This window comes from Natator depressus, chromosome 1 (genome assembly GCF_965152275.1).
Source record: "Natator depressus isolate rNatDep1 chromosome 1, rNatDep2.hap1, whole genome shotgun sequence".
Lineage (NCBI taxonomy): Eukaryota > Metazoa > Chordata > Testudines > Cheloniidae > Natator > Natator depressus.
The window spans coordinates 96,627,569-96,642,288 of NC_134234.1; the positions used below are offsets into that span (position 1 = coordinate 96,627,569).

The 14,720-nt window shown below is 43.0% G+C and overlaps 1 protein-coding gene across 1 annotated transcript in view; it reads left to right on the forward strand.

Annotated features, from left to right (window-relative positions):
- The window catches only part of HS6ST3 (heparan sulfate 6-O-sulfotransferase 3), a 544,711-nt gene that overhangs the window by 382,956 nt on the left and 147,035 nt on the right, over window positions 1-14,720 (forward strand). The window lies entirely within an intron of this gene.

The following is a 14,720-nucleotide window of genomic DNA, read 5'->3' on the forward strand; positions in this document are numbered from 1 at the left end:
CACCAGAGGGCCACATCCAAAGTGTCAGCAATCTGGTCTTTTTCTTTTTACTGATGCAGGAAACATATGGCTAGCCATTAGCACCATCTGCTACGTGAGCGTCAGGAAAACAAAGTAGGGAAGATCCTTTAGGACATCAGCATTAAAATGAGAATCACCAGTTTCGGTGTTAAAAAGCTACCAATCTAACAACCCAGTTTTCCAGCAGACAAAGGCTATTAGTGAAAAGAAGCAATCATCTACACTGCAAAAAAGGTGTGCTCTTAGGTTAGCTAACCTGTGCTAGCTAACTCGGGTTAAAAAAACAGTGAAGACCCAGCAACTCTGCTATGAACTCGGGATAGCAGTTCAAGTTAAAGCCTGGGGCTGAACGGAAGCCCCACTAACCGAAGTTAAAAGCAGAGTTGTTGTGTCTTCACTGCTATTTTAACCCAAAGTAGCTAATCAGGTTGGCTGTCATGAGTTAAGAACACACCTTTTTTGCAGTATAGATGTACCAGACTCGTCTCCCCAGCCCTACCCAGTTCTTTCAATGTTTACTAGCACTCCTGTGAATGAGGAAGACATGGTGAAATGAAAGAGAAACCCAACTGTGTTTTGCAGCACAAGTGTACCTGGCTAGTAGTCAGCCTGTTTCACTCTATGAAATGGGGGTGTAACAGAGCGGTCTGTCCCTTTAAGGAGCAGGCGGGGTAGGGAGCTGTCAGCCCTGAACTGGAGAGTAGCCCAGGAAGCAGGTCATATTGCAAAAATCCCGGGAAGTGGATGGACGCAAGCCCACCCACTGCTAAAGGCCCCTCCCCCAGCCTAGCGGGAGGGACCACTGGACCCAGGGACCAACTGATTATGGGGGACAACTAATGAAAAACAGGGACGGGAGTGAGGGTCAAAGGTTCAAAATAAGGATACCGGATGAGGACACCGAGCAGAGAACCCCGGACAGCGCCCACTGCTCCTCAAAGCTGTCGAGGGAGCCAGCGGACGCTGCCCAGTGGAACAGGTTCTGGGATCAGCCAACCCAGCTGGGTTTGATTCTCAGATGGGGGATAAAAATGAGGGCCCCAGCTCCATGAGAGAGATTGGGACCAGGAGAGGGCTGAGAACACAGTCTCCTGTGGCTGCAGCGGAAGGCTACGAGAAGGTAGTCAGGCCTGATGCGCACACATACCCCTGGCTGGGGAGGTCCAAGCCCTTTCGCTGCCGGAGGGCCCACAGACTCAGTCAAGAATTTTTGTTGTTGAGGACTATACAGAGCACTGTGGAAAGGGCTACTGCAGAGCTCCTCTCTGAATATGTATTATTTAATGCTGTTTCCAGGAGCATGTTCATCACACATGGCTGCACCTGAGCCCGATTAGTGGTTTCATGGTTGCAGGCTGCAGTATATGTAGAAAAATTGTATGTAATGTGAGGTAAGCTGAGAGTGGTCATTTGTACGTTGTTATTGGACTGGCACCCTTTGAAAGCGAAAGAAAAAATCCTGCGCGGGGGAGGGGGTACGAGACTGCGGGCGAGTCCGCCCCAGGGCTGGGGCCTCCTGCAATTTTGGGGGCTGTGGGTCCCCCATGGAGGAAGCTGCAAACCCATTATCCAGGCCAAGACAGTTCTGGTTAACTTATCTGGTGAAGCTCTCAGTTACCCACCCATGAACATCCCCACATTGCCAGACTTTCTAGCCCAGCACAAGGGCAGGTTCAAGCACCCCAATCTGGGAGCGCTGCAACTCAGGGCCTGATATTTGGATGTGCATGTGAACTCATGTTCTAAAAGGGCACAATCCATCCTTAACCAAAGCAGAAAAGACTTTATGAGAAGCTGTTACTCACTAATTCAACTTGTCTCCATAATCCACCAGGATCCCTGGTATCTTAGAATGTCTACTTACCCTTATGGATCTCGCAATCCATTCTCTTCAAGAACATTTAGCAGCAATAAGCACTTTCCATCTTCTGGTGGATAACTGTACAAAATTCACACATCCTGTCACAACTAGATTTCTGAAGGGGGTTCTCAGATCCTTCCCACCACTGGTGAAGTTTGGACCTCAATTTTCTTTTATTTTCACTCACTAAACCCCCCTTTGAGCCTCTATTCCAGTGGTCTCCAAATTGTGGGGCACTCCCGGGGGGAGGGAGGGGGAACAGGGGACAGCAGGGCCCAGGCCAGCCCGCCAGCAGGTGCGGAGGAAGAGCACCATCCAGCCCCACTTTGACCCCAGCCGCGACTCAGCTCCTGGCCCAGGGGAGAGGGGGGTATGGTGTCGCAGACACATTCTATGACTGGTAAGGGGGTTGTGAGAGGAAAAGTTTGGGAACCACTGCTCTATAGTGTTCTGTGGCCCATCTGTCCATGAAGGTGGCCTTTCTAATAGCCATAATGTCAGCCAGAAATCAGCGAGTTGGGAGTGCTCCTGGCGGAGCCACCATATATCTTCTATAAATAAAAGAGTCTCGTTATGCCCCATCCTAGATTCATTCCTAAAGTAGTTTCTGAGTTTCATATGAGTCAGGACATCCACTTCCCAGTATTTTTTTCCAAAACCTCATGGCACAGATGAAAAAAGACAGCTGCATAGTCTAGCTGTCTGAAGGGCTTTGGCTTTTTACCTGCAAAGAACACAGGATGTTAGAAAGACACCTAACCTATTTGTTTCCATAAAGGGATCCAGGGGTCAAGCAGTATCTATGCAGAGATTTTCAAAATGGATCTCTGGTTGTATCACTCTTTGTTACCAGCTAGCTCATATCTCCCCGCCCCTCCGGAGGGGAGAAGGGCTCATTCCCCAAATTACTTCAGTTGCATCTCTGAGAGATGTCCCTCTCCTAGAAATAGGAAGACAGTAGGGCAACTACTTGAAGCTCTTTGCATACCTTCACACGAGACATTACACTCTGGTCCAGTTACAGTCAGTCTCACTTCTGCATCCACACACTTCCTGTCTGACTACTGCTTGTTACCACGCTTACCTGTAGCTGGAGGTTCTTTGAGATGAGTTGTTTCTATGTGTATTCCACTGTCTGCTTGCAAAAAAAATTCTGGACACAGCCACATGGTTCACATGTGTAACTCATGTGGAATACAGATCGGAACCACGAATCTCGAAGAACCTCCAGCTACAAGTAAGTAACCTCCATTTATTATATTATGAAGTATTATTTCATATAGAAATCTTTAGAATCCCAATTACTTCTCAGCTATGAAAATCTTTCACCTGCCATCTTTATGTTGTTTACATATATAATGCTAGCTGCCCATCTTTTTTATTACTGATAGTATGTCAGTGAATAGAGCATCTTAATTTTGAGTATCTAAATGTCAAACTTTCATCTGTGTATTTAAGATCCATCTCTATAAATGTCTAGCAGATCATAAGCATCTTGTCTGTTGAAGGGTTAGAAACATTAATTAGAGAATCTAATCTCATTAAAGTTGTTCAGTGACAGTGAAATAATGTTAAGCATCTATCTGTCAAATATCTATCTGTTTTTTAATTCCTTAGTCAAACCTTGCCTTGCCAAAATTTTTATTGATGATGAAAATTCTCAAAATGTAATTCCTTCACGTTCTCTGGTCATTATGGTTACAACAATATTAACATTTGTGTAATTAATTGTTCACATTTTGTTTTCTAAACTCATAATTTAGGGCCAGTTTGTGTCTGGCCCTCACATGGGTGTGCAGGGGAGTGTGAGCACACGTGAAGCCCACCATTCTTGCATACCCCATGCAATGCCCAGTCACAACCAAGTCCTTCTGCCTGAGCAGGCAGGGATTGCTTCCTCAATGTGCCTTTAGAGAAACACTGTACCTCAAAGGTAGAGGACATGATCATGCTCCTCTTTCCTTCCCTTCCTGTCTCTACCAATCTGCAGAGCATCCTGGGTTCACCAGTTGGAGCAAGATGTGCTAACTGAGCCTGTTACCACAGCATATGCTCCGAAGAGAAAGCCCGAGTTGACAACTGCTGCCTCCCCATAGTGGGGGGTCACCAGCTAAAGGGGAGGACACATGATCTCCCCATGTGTCTCCTCTCTGCCCCACCCCCAGCTCCTCCTCTACCCCTGGCACGTTCGGCTGCTCTCTCTGGCAGCTGGGTGTGGAGCAGGATGGAGCCACTCCCGGTTGCTGCTCCAGCTGTCTGGGAGAGAGCCTGGCTGGGGAAAGGCGGCAGTGGCAGTCCACTCCCTGCCTGGCCTCGGCTTCTGGGACAAGGGACAAGCATGCCAGGGGAGGGAGGTGGGGCTCCAGCTCACTCGGCCACTGTCCCTGGAAGCTGAGTCTGGATGGGAGGCAACCCGCCACCGCAGCCAGGCTCTCTCCCCAGCAGCTGCTGCGGGCAGCGTCCCAGCATGGCCAGAGAAGCTCTGGCCCTGCTCCTTCCTCTCCCCGCCTGGGCGGCTGCTTTGGGGGGCACTTGATCCTGCATCCCTCCCGACACATCGCCTCTGTCAGGGTTACACACCTGAACAGATGTAAAACTGTCTTCACTGAACAAAGATGCTCCACCAGAGAAGTAGACTGCATCATGGAATGGGCCGCCTAAATACTCTGAGAGAACCTGGACAGTCTTTCAGTACAGGGAAGAAAAAACATTGACTGCAAAGCCCTAGTTGTCACCTGCCACCACACGCTGGAACCCATGCAGCGTATCATCAAAAAATTACAACCCATACTTCATGGGGACTGAATTCTGAAAGAAATCTTTCCTGAACCCCCTCTTCTGGCCTTCAAACAATTCCCCAACCTTTCCACACTCATCATCAGAAGCAAGCTCCCCATAGACCAGGATCCACCAACACAAAGTGGCACCAGGTCCTGCCAGAACAACAGATGTGAAACCTGCAGATATATCTCTACTGCTGCAATGATCAATAGTCTCCACAATATACCTTTCAAGATCCATGAGTCCCATACATGTCTATCACAACATGTGGTCTACCTCAACTAGGATATCATGCTCCAGCAACAATTATGTGGGTGAAACGAGACGATCACTGTGCCCCTGAATGAACTCGCACAGAAAAATGATAAAAGATAAACACACCCTATCACCAGCGGCCAACATTTTTCACAAAGCGATCACTCCATATCTAACCTTTCAGTTCTCAACCTCAAAGGATACTTGCACACCACCTTCAAAAGGCAAACCTGAGAACCTAAATTCATAACTCTAATGAACATTAAAAAACATGGACTAAACAGAGACACTGGGTTTTATGGCTCATTTCAACAATTTGTAACATACCCTAACTCTACTGCCTATTACTCTCTTTTGTCCTAGGACTGAAGAGGTGTTAACTGCCCATTTCATTTTAAGTAGTATCCAACAAATGTGTAAAACCCTTAACAATTGCTTAACAATCTGTCCTGTTTTGTATATAGGTTGGACACTGGTTACCTTTTCTAGTCCTGAAGGAGAGTTATGTGACGCTCAAAAGCTTGTCTCTTCCAACAATAGAATTTGGTCCAATAAAAGATATTACCTCACCCGCCTTATTTCTCTCCTATCTGAGCCTGCAGGGGTCATTCTATTCTGGGAGGGTCATTCCACTCTGTGTGCAGATCAGTGGCTGAAATTGGCCATTACTGAATTTATTCTTTAGTACCTACGTTGGGAACAAGTATTTAATAATAGACTCTTCAGTCTAATAGAGAAATGTATAACATGATCCTGTGGCTGAAAGTTGAAGCTAGACAAATTCAGACTAGAAATAAGGAGTTTAACAGTGAGAGTTATTAACAATTTGCCAAGGGTCGTGGTTGATTCTCCATCACTGATAATTTTAACATACAGATTGGATGTTTTTCTAGCAGTTATTTTGGGGAAGTTCTGTGTCCTGTGTTATAGTGCTCAGGCTAGATGATCATAGTGGTCCCTTCTGGCTTTGCACTCTATGAATCTGTTGAAGCAACTGGCACCCATTTGGAGCAGAGAGAGCTTTTCAAAGTGGTGTATGGAGTTACCATAATCAAATCTGGTTTTACAAATCTGGTTAAATTAGACAGAACTCAGTTCACACCTTGCTGTGATTATGTATTTTTAACCTAAAGGGGTGTATCCTTTCTTGATGCTGGTGTAACTCCCATGAACATTAATAGGAATAAAACTTCAAAATTGGAAGGGGGAAAGTATCTTTCATTTGAAATGGATTAAATTCTGAAAGTAACGAACTGTAGTCCACTCTAGTTAAAAGAAATTTCTTCAAAAATTTTTGTATATATTGCCAGGGAATTGTATATTACATATAACTTTATTAAAAGAAAAGCTAATTCCATTGTGCACTGCTCACTGATTTAAGAGCCTGATTTTCTGTAGCCCTCTACCCCCCGCCCCCAGCTTCTGTTTTGGTAGGTGTAATGTCTGGGTCCAAAAGGTTGTAGGGCAGGAAGCCCCAGTCACCAATGAATATTTTTGTATTTTTTAAAAAAAATGGGAGATAGGTTTTAATTACATTTGGGTTTGGAATATTTCAGGTTTAAAACTGATCATTTCAAAGTATTCTTTTAGTCACTACTAATCAGTATTGAAACAAGTCGCTTACTTTGGACTCCTACATGGCTAAGTGTCATGAATAATTACACTTTTCAGAAAAATAGCCACCTCTAGCACTAGACTCAAAAATGGGAAATGTCATTAAAAACTTTTAAAATAAATCAATTTAATAGTTTATTCAGGATGACAAGTACTTCTTTCCCTGTAGGCTTTCTTACTGCTAAGCTGAACAAAATGGGTGTAGTTTTCCTTTCAGCAGACTTCTCGCCATCGGCACTGGCGATCGTTCTAACTCTGGTGGTTGGACACTGATATATGTCTACGGAGAAGATGAGTACTTTCCAGCACTGACTATCCCTAGAATATACTGAACTACTATGTTAATTTCCAGGACAATCGTAAACATGCATGAAGATTTACATAAAAACGTATTAAGAACAGAAGACTCTATCTGGAAAGGAATATAAAGTATTGCTGAATTTTTAATAGTCGTGTGTTAGAAGAAAATGCACTGCCTGGAGTGTCTGCCATTAAAATATGGATTTTTTTATTTAAAGGGACATTAACATTAATTTCTCCTGCCATGGGTTTTCTGCTCAGAACCTAACTCATAACTACTTATGGGCATTTCTGTCCAATATAGCAGAATGGAGCCAGATTTACAAATTCCCTCTTTCTTCACCCCCTCCTTTAAAAAAAAAAAAACCCTGAAAAATTCTTCTGCTGCCTAATTTACTGAAGAGACCACACCCACACCTGTCTCTCGGCCTCCACAGAAGTGTGCAAATGTTGCCTCCTCTTGCTTTCCATAAGAGAGCCTTTTGCAAAGGATTCTTTCCCCTATTTTTTTTAATTTCTCCCTGACAATTTTCTCCTTTTCCATTAATTTTGGTGCCCATCTGGAAAGAAGAAGCCAGTCTTCACCTTTCCTCTTTGAGGAAGCTTGGGGACTCCCCAAGCCTCCTGGTAGATCCGCAGCCCTTATTAGTGATTACACAGGATCGACAGCAATATTAAAGGATTTCTATGGCACTTCGTTTCTGTGTTCAGAAAATGAATTTTATATTTAGAACAGGAGTGCTTGGGAGATACCTTTAGCACCAGAGGCTTCCACTCCCTAGGACACCTTTCTTGCATGTTAGCTGCCTCTCATTTTGTTGTACAATAGATCTGGGATACCACAGGGCGGGTTCAGCAAAGTGTTTTTAGGAATGAACAACTGGCCTTCCTTCCCTTCAGAATCATCATCCTGTGCTCCATATTTCCACTGCAAGGTACGTCCCTCTAGTCAGTGTTGGCAAATGGGTTCTTGAAATAAAAGAGACATTATCACTTACCAGCTAATTCCTGTTCTTTTGAAGAGTCACCTCCATCAACCTGTCTAGCTGTCTGTCAGTAGCAGAGGAAGTTGTGGCCTCTTTGTAGCGATACTCTCAGTATTTTTGAAGGGGAGTGTTTTTGTCTTGCTCGTTCCTCCAGTCAGATAGCTCCTACCTAGTTATATTTGCTATTCTTATTAACCTTTGAGTTGAATATTTTTCAATACCTTTTGGGGCTTTGAAATTTATCTTTTTCTAAGCCTTCCAGTGGGTGGCTCCTCTTTGATGTCACCTACATTGCTCCAGTGCTGGCTTAGCAGAGAGGAATCCACTAGCAGGGTGTCTAATGCTCCTGCCAAAGTATCGGAATGTTTTGTTAATTTGGAATTACTTGAAACATACTGAGAATGATCCTGGATTTAAAAAATAAATTGCTAAACATGGAAAATTTTGTTCTTATTTTTTTTATTGATGCACATTTCACAGTGATGAAAAACTGAGACAGAGAGATTTATTGTTTGTGCTATCTTTGCTGCAACATCTCCATACTTATGACAGAAAATCTTGAAAACACGGAAATAAATATTGTCTTGCCTTTTAGAATTTGCATAAGTTTTCCTACTAAAAATATTAACTTACCATGGCTTTATTTACTGAAAAATGTAATGACATATTTGTTTTTAGTAGAACAAATAAGGACATTAAGGCTCTGATTCTCCACAGCCTTGAACTTTTTCATCATTTACATTTGTGAAGAATGAGTGCAAAGTCGGTGCAAAATGTATCAGTATAGTGTCATTTTTTTCATGCATTTCATATGCTCAAGATGAGGATCCCATGGCTCTTGGTTCTCTTTCAATTTGACCTGACAGTTTGTATTAAGCATAGTATGCAGGTAGTTGAATACTTCTGATATTGAAAGAAAACATGCAACAGTAAGAAGCTGTGAGAATCAAACTGCGTTGACTGTGTGGTGATGGCTTTATTGTTAAACCAGTTCATTTACTGTTGTAAGTAAACTTGACTTCAATACACAGCAGATTGTGGACTATCCTATACAGTCACATGCGTGTTTGGGGAGGTAGATTTGCCTGGATAGTTGTAATGTGCTATTGGTGTAGTCTTGTCCATGAGAAGAGGACTTCAGTATATTTTAAGGCTAAAAGGAATCATCGTGTTCATCTAGTCTGATTTCCTGCATAACACAGGCCAAAGAACCTCGCCCAGACTTGAAACATGGTCATTTACACTTTCCACCAAATCATTCTTATTTATACTCCAGCTTGCTGTATCTAGGGTATTTTTAAAGTTTTACGTTTTCTTCATGGTCATCACTGATAAATGTGTCCTTTCAAAGGATTGAAATTAGCAGGTGAGTGAACATTTCTCTCTTCTTCCATCCTCTCTTTCAGTAACAGGCATGCTGATTATATTGCAGCAACGGCTGCGTGATAGTTAAGGTTGCGTGACAGTGTTCTCTTTAACAGGAGTTTTAAACCTACATGTAAAAATCTCACTGAAATGGTAAAAACCAAAACATGAACTATAAACTTTGAGTGTTTGATTTTTTCATGGTGGTTTCATGAAAAATGATTGATATCGGAAGAATAAGAGTTTAAAAATCATCCCTTTGTGTGATTTCCATTCCCCCCTCCACTGGATTGTCTCATTTTACTTTGTACCTCTTTTGCAAGAAAGCTAAAACACTCTGCGACCTGCCCTTTTGGCTACAGTGTTGGTCCTCATGTGCTGTTTCCTAGAATATCAGTTACATGTGGGTTGTGGATTTTTTTGAGAGTATTATATAAGTTTGTAGCCATGACGAAAAATAGGTGCATATATGGTGAACCTGCTGAATTTGATGACATATTTGCTGCAGTGCAAATGCTGAGAGAGAAAGAGACTTACTGATTGACTGACTGTGGGACTCTCCCACTCCCACATACCCTGTAGCCTAGGGTACAGCTCCTGAGCTGGGAAAGAGGAGACCAGGAGTGGAAATCTCACCTCTAATAAGTGTAATACCCATGCAAGTCACTGCCCTTAATTTGACTACCTCAATGTAGAAGACGGTTAGAGAAGAGCTGCAGAACATTCTTCCCTTGTAAAATAAGTTAACTGAGAGCTTATGCATGGTCACTGTAGCTGTAAAACCCAGGTCTCTAATATTACACCTGATCTTATCTAGGATTGCCAGGTGTCCGGTTTTCGACCAGAACACCAGGTTGAAAAGGGACCCTGGTGGCCCTGGTCAGCACTGCTGACTGGTCCGTTAAAAATCTGGTTGGTGTGGGGCTGGCAGGCTCCCTACCTGGCTCTGTGTGGCTCCCAGGAAGCTGCCAGCATGTCCCTCCAGCTCCTAGGCATAGGGGCAGCTACGGAGACTCCGTGCGTTGCCCCTGCCCTGAGCACTGGCTCTGTAGCTCCCATTGGCCAGGAATCGCGACCAATGGGAGCTGTGGGGGTGGTGCCTGTGGGTGGGGCCAGCTCTACCTGGCCGCCCCTATGCCTAGGAGCCGGAGGGACATGCTGGCCGCTTCCTGGGAGCCACCTGAGGTAAGCACCACTTGGAATCTGCACTCCTCACCCCCTTCCCGCACCCCAACCTCCTGCCCCAGCCCTGACCCCCTCCTACACTCTGAACCCCTCGGCCCCAGCCGGGAGCCCCTCCTTCACACCAGAGCCCGCACCCCCAGCCACAGTCTTCACACACACACACACACACCCCTACCCCATCCCCCTACCCCAGCTCGGTGAAAATGGGCGAGTAAGTGAGGGTGGGGGAGAGCGAGCAACGGAGGGAGGGGGAATGTAGTGAGCCGGTGATGGGGTCTCAGAGAGGGGGGGGCAGGGGTGGGCCTTGGGGAGGGGGTGGAGCAGGTGTGGGGCAAGGGTGTTTGGTTTTGTGCGATTAGAAAGTTGGCAACCCTACTTATTCTCTGCACCACCCTACCTTCAAGAGTGATGAAGTCAGTTTTAGTTATCCCAACTCTATCTGCTATAAACTACACTCCTCTCCCAGAGCCAGAGTCCAGGATTCCTGATCAGCAGTATTCTACTCCTGGCTAGTAAATATTTGTGTAACCTGCTGGAAAAGTGTTTGTTTGTCATGTTCTCACCCACTAACTTTAATTGTGGCCAATGTTAAGGCAAAATAACTTTCCTAATGCATGGAATGTGGGACAGTCAGATGTGCTGATCTGTCAGTACAAGTGATAGAAAAGTACGTGAGGTTTTCTATTAGAGTGCAAGTCTGATGAAGTTGAGTACATAATGCTTTCTGGTATTTGCTGGAGATGGAAGTGAAAGCATTATGGAGCACTGGTGTATTGGAGACCATATGAAGGGAGAAAGGAAAGCACACATCTTTCCCTTTAACTACTTATTTCCATGCTTTTCAAGTTTGATGAGGTATGTCTTGCTGCAACCTTTACTGTCACTAAATGTGGTTATTGTTTAACAATAAAAACCAGATTCTAAGAAGGAAAATGTTCCATTGGTATAACTGAGGATTAATGCACCAGTCACACATCACCAGCTGGCTCCTGCAAAGTGATAACTTTATTTCAGCAATGTAGATTTAGGTATTTTCCCAACGGACAATATGGTAAATAATCAGTAACTTTTAGCAGAGCCTTACAACCCTATGCCATGGAGTTCAAAGTTAGTGCTAAAAAAATAATTAAGGACTAAAGAACCTAAGTCAGTGATGCTCCAAAAAGCTATCCACCAATTACCGGTAAGTGATTTTGAATAAACAATGAACTTTGTCTCTGCTATCTGATGTGGTGATCTTTATTTTTATATCCTGCTGTCCATAGAATATCACCTCCAGATTTAACAGGGGAAAAAGAGTTTTGAATGCACAACTGGGATAAGCAAGTGATGACTTTAACTTACACAGCTTTTGAAACTACTGATTTGGTCCAGTTGATACCAGAGAAGTACTTTCTTACACATAAAATATTTCTCTTAATAGAGAGTGTACTTTAAGAGACTTGTTACCATGACCTGTTCCCATTGTGTTGTCACTCATGCACTTAGTATCGTTTCATGCCCTGGACACTTGAAGTGAGAGCCCTAACCTGTTATCAGATGGTAGTACTGGTCATGACATGAAATGTACGTGTAGTTATAGCACATTACACAATGACACCTGACAGCAGCTAAGCTAGCAGGAGGCTGTTCCAAGCAAGAAGTCTCTAGGTATATTCAAAAGCAGCTTACATGGGCAATGATGCTAGAATAACACTGAATCATTTTATATTGGTAGAAACTGCACTATTGTCTTTGTAGTGTGTAGCTTCCAGCTAAAGATGAACAGAACTAGATTAAATGATCTGACCTCCAAAGTAATGTACAGTGCATTTCCGTGCTCCTAAAGTGCTGGGATTGACTACTTGGTTCAATTTATAATTCCACTTGAAAAACTGGCCATCTCTCCCATTACCTTTTGACAAAATTCTGTTTATCAATGGGGGTTGGTAGAATGGCCCTTTGATTCTGAATTCCAACATTTGATAAACATTAAGTCTTGAGTGTACAAGTTAAAGTTCTCCTAGTTTACGTTGTTTTAATTTATGTAATTAATGCCTTCACAGCAAATAACTCAAGGCCTCACTGCACTTAACCTTACAGGGCTGAGCTGTAAAAATAAATGTTTATTTTCTTAAAATTTCTTTTTACCAATAGACCAGAGTTTGTAGGGGGAAGGTATGGCTGACTGCAGCTAATGAGAACCTAGTCATCACCTGTCCCTTGGCCCTTGTGCTTCAATCATGACCTATTTTGGAATGAATTTTGCTGATTTTTTTTTATTTGGGGCTTATGTCCAGATAAGTGTCTTCTATCTAATGTCACAGCTGGAATAAAAATATAATTCTATTAAGAGATATAGGCCAAGATTTTCAAAGATAAGTGCTTACAGCTAGGCTCCGAAATTTTTATTTGGGAAATTAATAAGTGGCCTGATTATCAAAGGCTCTAGACACCTATCACTCCTATTGAACTTAATGGAGCTGCTCGGTGCCCAGCACCTTTGAAAATAAGGCTGCATTATTAGGTGCCCAAACATGGATTTAAGAGCCTAATTTTAGGCACCCATTTTTTACAACTTGGCTACCGTAAATTCAGGTTTTAGCAGGACAAACAGTAGGAGAATTATAAGCAGAAAACATGAACAAGTCTAAGTACAATGGAGATCACACTGCAAAGGTAAAAATAACTTCCTGGTACTCTTCCAGACCTGAATTTTACATTGTAAGCCCATCTCTAAGTATAAGAACTGAGGCAAAGGACTTAAAAGTATAAAGCAAGGTGTACATAAGTACACATGAGGGGATATAGTTCTGATAATATGTAGATACAATTTTTTCCAAGTGAACTCAAATCATGTTATACTGTCAAGATAGTATTTGACTATGCACAAACCTAATCTACTGCAATGGCAATTTTATTCTCCATGGTACAACTCTAATCAGCCATGGTATTTCAAAACAAGACAATTTGTTTTGCTGTAAATAGAAAAAGAATTACACAAATGTATCTCTCTGCTTTACTATCCTGGAAACCTCATAGATTATATGAAATGTTTGTTATGTGGCACTCCAGAGGGAATATACAGAAGGAAGAAATGGTGTTTAATTTGGCTTCTTGCTATGTTTACCTCCATCTGATGTGGGAATAAGTTGTCATTTATGCAGTTTAATAGCATTTTTATACCACTTAAAATTTGTGAAATGCAGGTTTGATTAATCTCACCACATTTCTCAGAGCTTCCTTGGGGTTAGAAGTCCTGAAAGGCAATGCTGTAACTATCTGAGAGAGAAGAAGTAAGAAATAACATTTACATCTTAAGGAAAGGGCATGCCATTTACTGAATGTAACATATGGAGCATCAAAAATGTATTTAAAAATATTTTTGTTTCTGAATGTATATTTATAACGTGTTTTGTTTGTTTGTTTGTTTGTATTATGGGAGCATTAACAATGTGGTAGGTGCTGCCTGTACAAGTAAGAGACAGACCAGCTTACAATCTGAGAAGACAAGCAACTGATGAAGGGTAGGGCAGCAGTATACAGCACACAATCAGTTTTAAAAATATTTATATATATTATTGGCTAACCACAGCTCAGCTGTGCATCTACCTACCTGTCATAGCTGGCTTTGTAACTGTCAAGGGAGAAGTGAATCTTGGGGAATTTCAAGGTTGGATAAAAGTGAGTCTTGGGAGACCGAAGAGTTCAGTGTAAGCGCGAAAGCTTCTCTCGCTCACCAACAAAAGTTGGTCCAATAAAAGATATTACTTAACCCACCTTGTCTCTCTTGGGAGACCATAAAGACTTGTTCAGGGAAAGGCATTCCATACTCATGGAGTGGCCTGGAAGAAAACATGGAGAAAATTAGGGGGAAAGTAAACGTGGTCAATTGAGGCAGGTATCTTGATCTTTGGCTGTCTTTCTCCTTTATGGATATAAGTTTTTCATGCATTCCCAGTTACACTCTGTGGCTCTTCAGTCTACAAGCTTTCCTTTTCATTTCTTCATTTGAACTCTGCCTCCTGCCATTCAGCTGATGTAGAGCCGAATGACAGAGTAACAAGTGTGGAACTGCTGCACATTGGGCAGAACACAGAAAGCCAGTGCAGAGGGGAACTCCTCCTCATGTAAGCTGCAGAACTGTTTTCCACCCCGGTTTCACAGAGTGAAGAGTTGGCGGTGAACAATACATCCTCATTACACGGATCCATAGGGTTCAAAAACACCCCTGCAAGGGTATATGGTGGCTGCAGGTCTGTGAGCTGCAGCAGTAGCCACAGAGTGATTTGGCAATTTCTCTGCTGTCTGAAAGGGGTGGTTCTACCATCCGCAAAGCACCCATGTAAAAAGGCTTTTTACTCAGGTTGTGC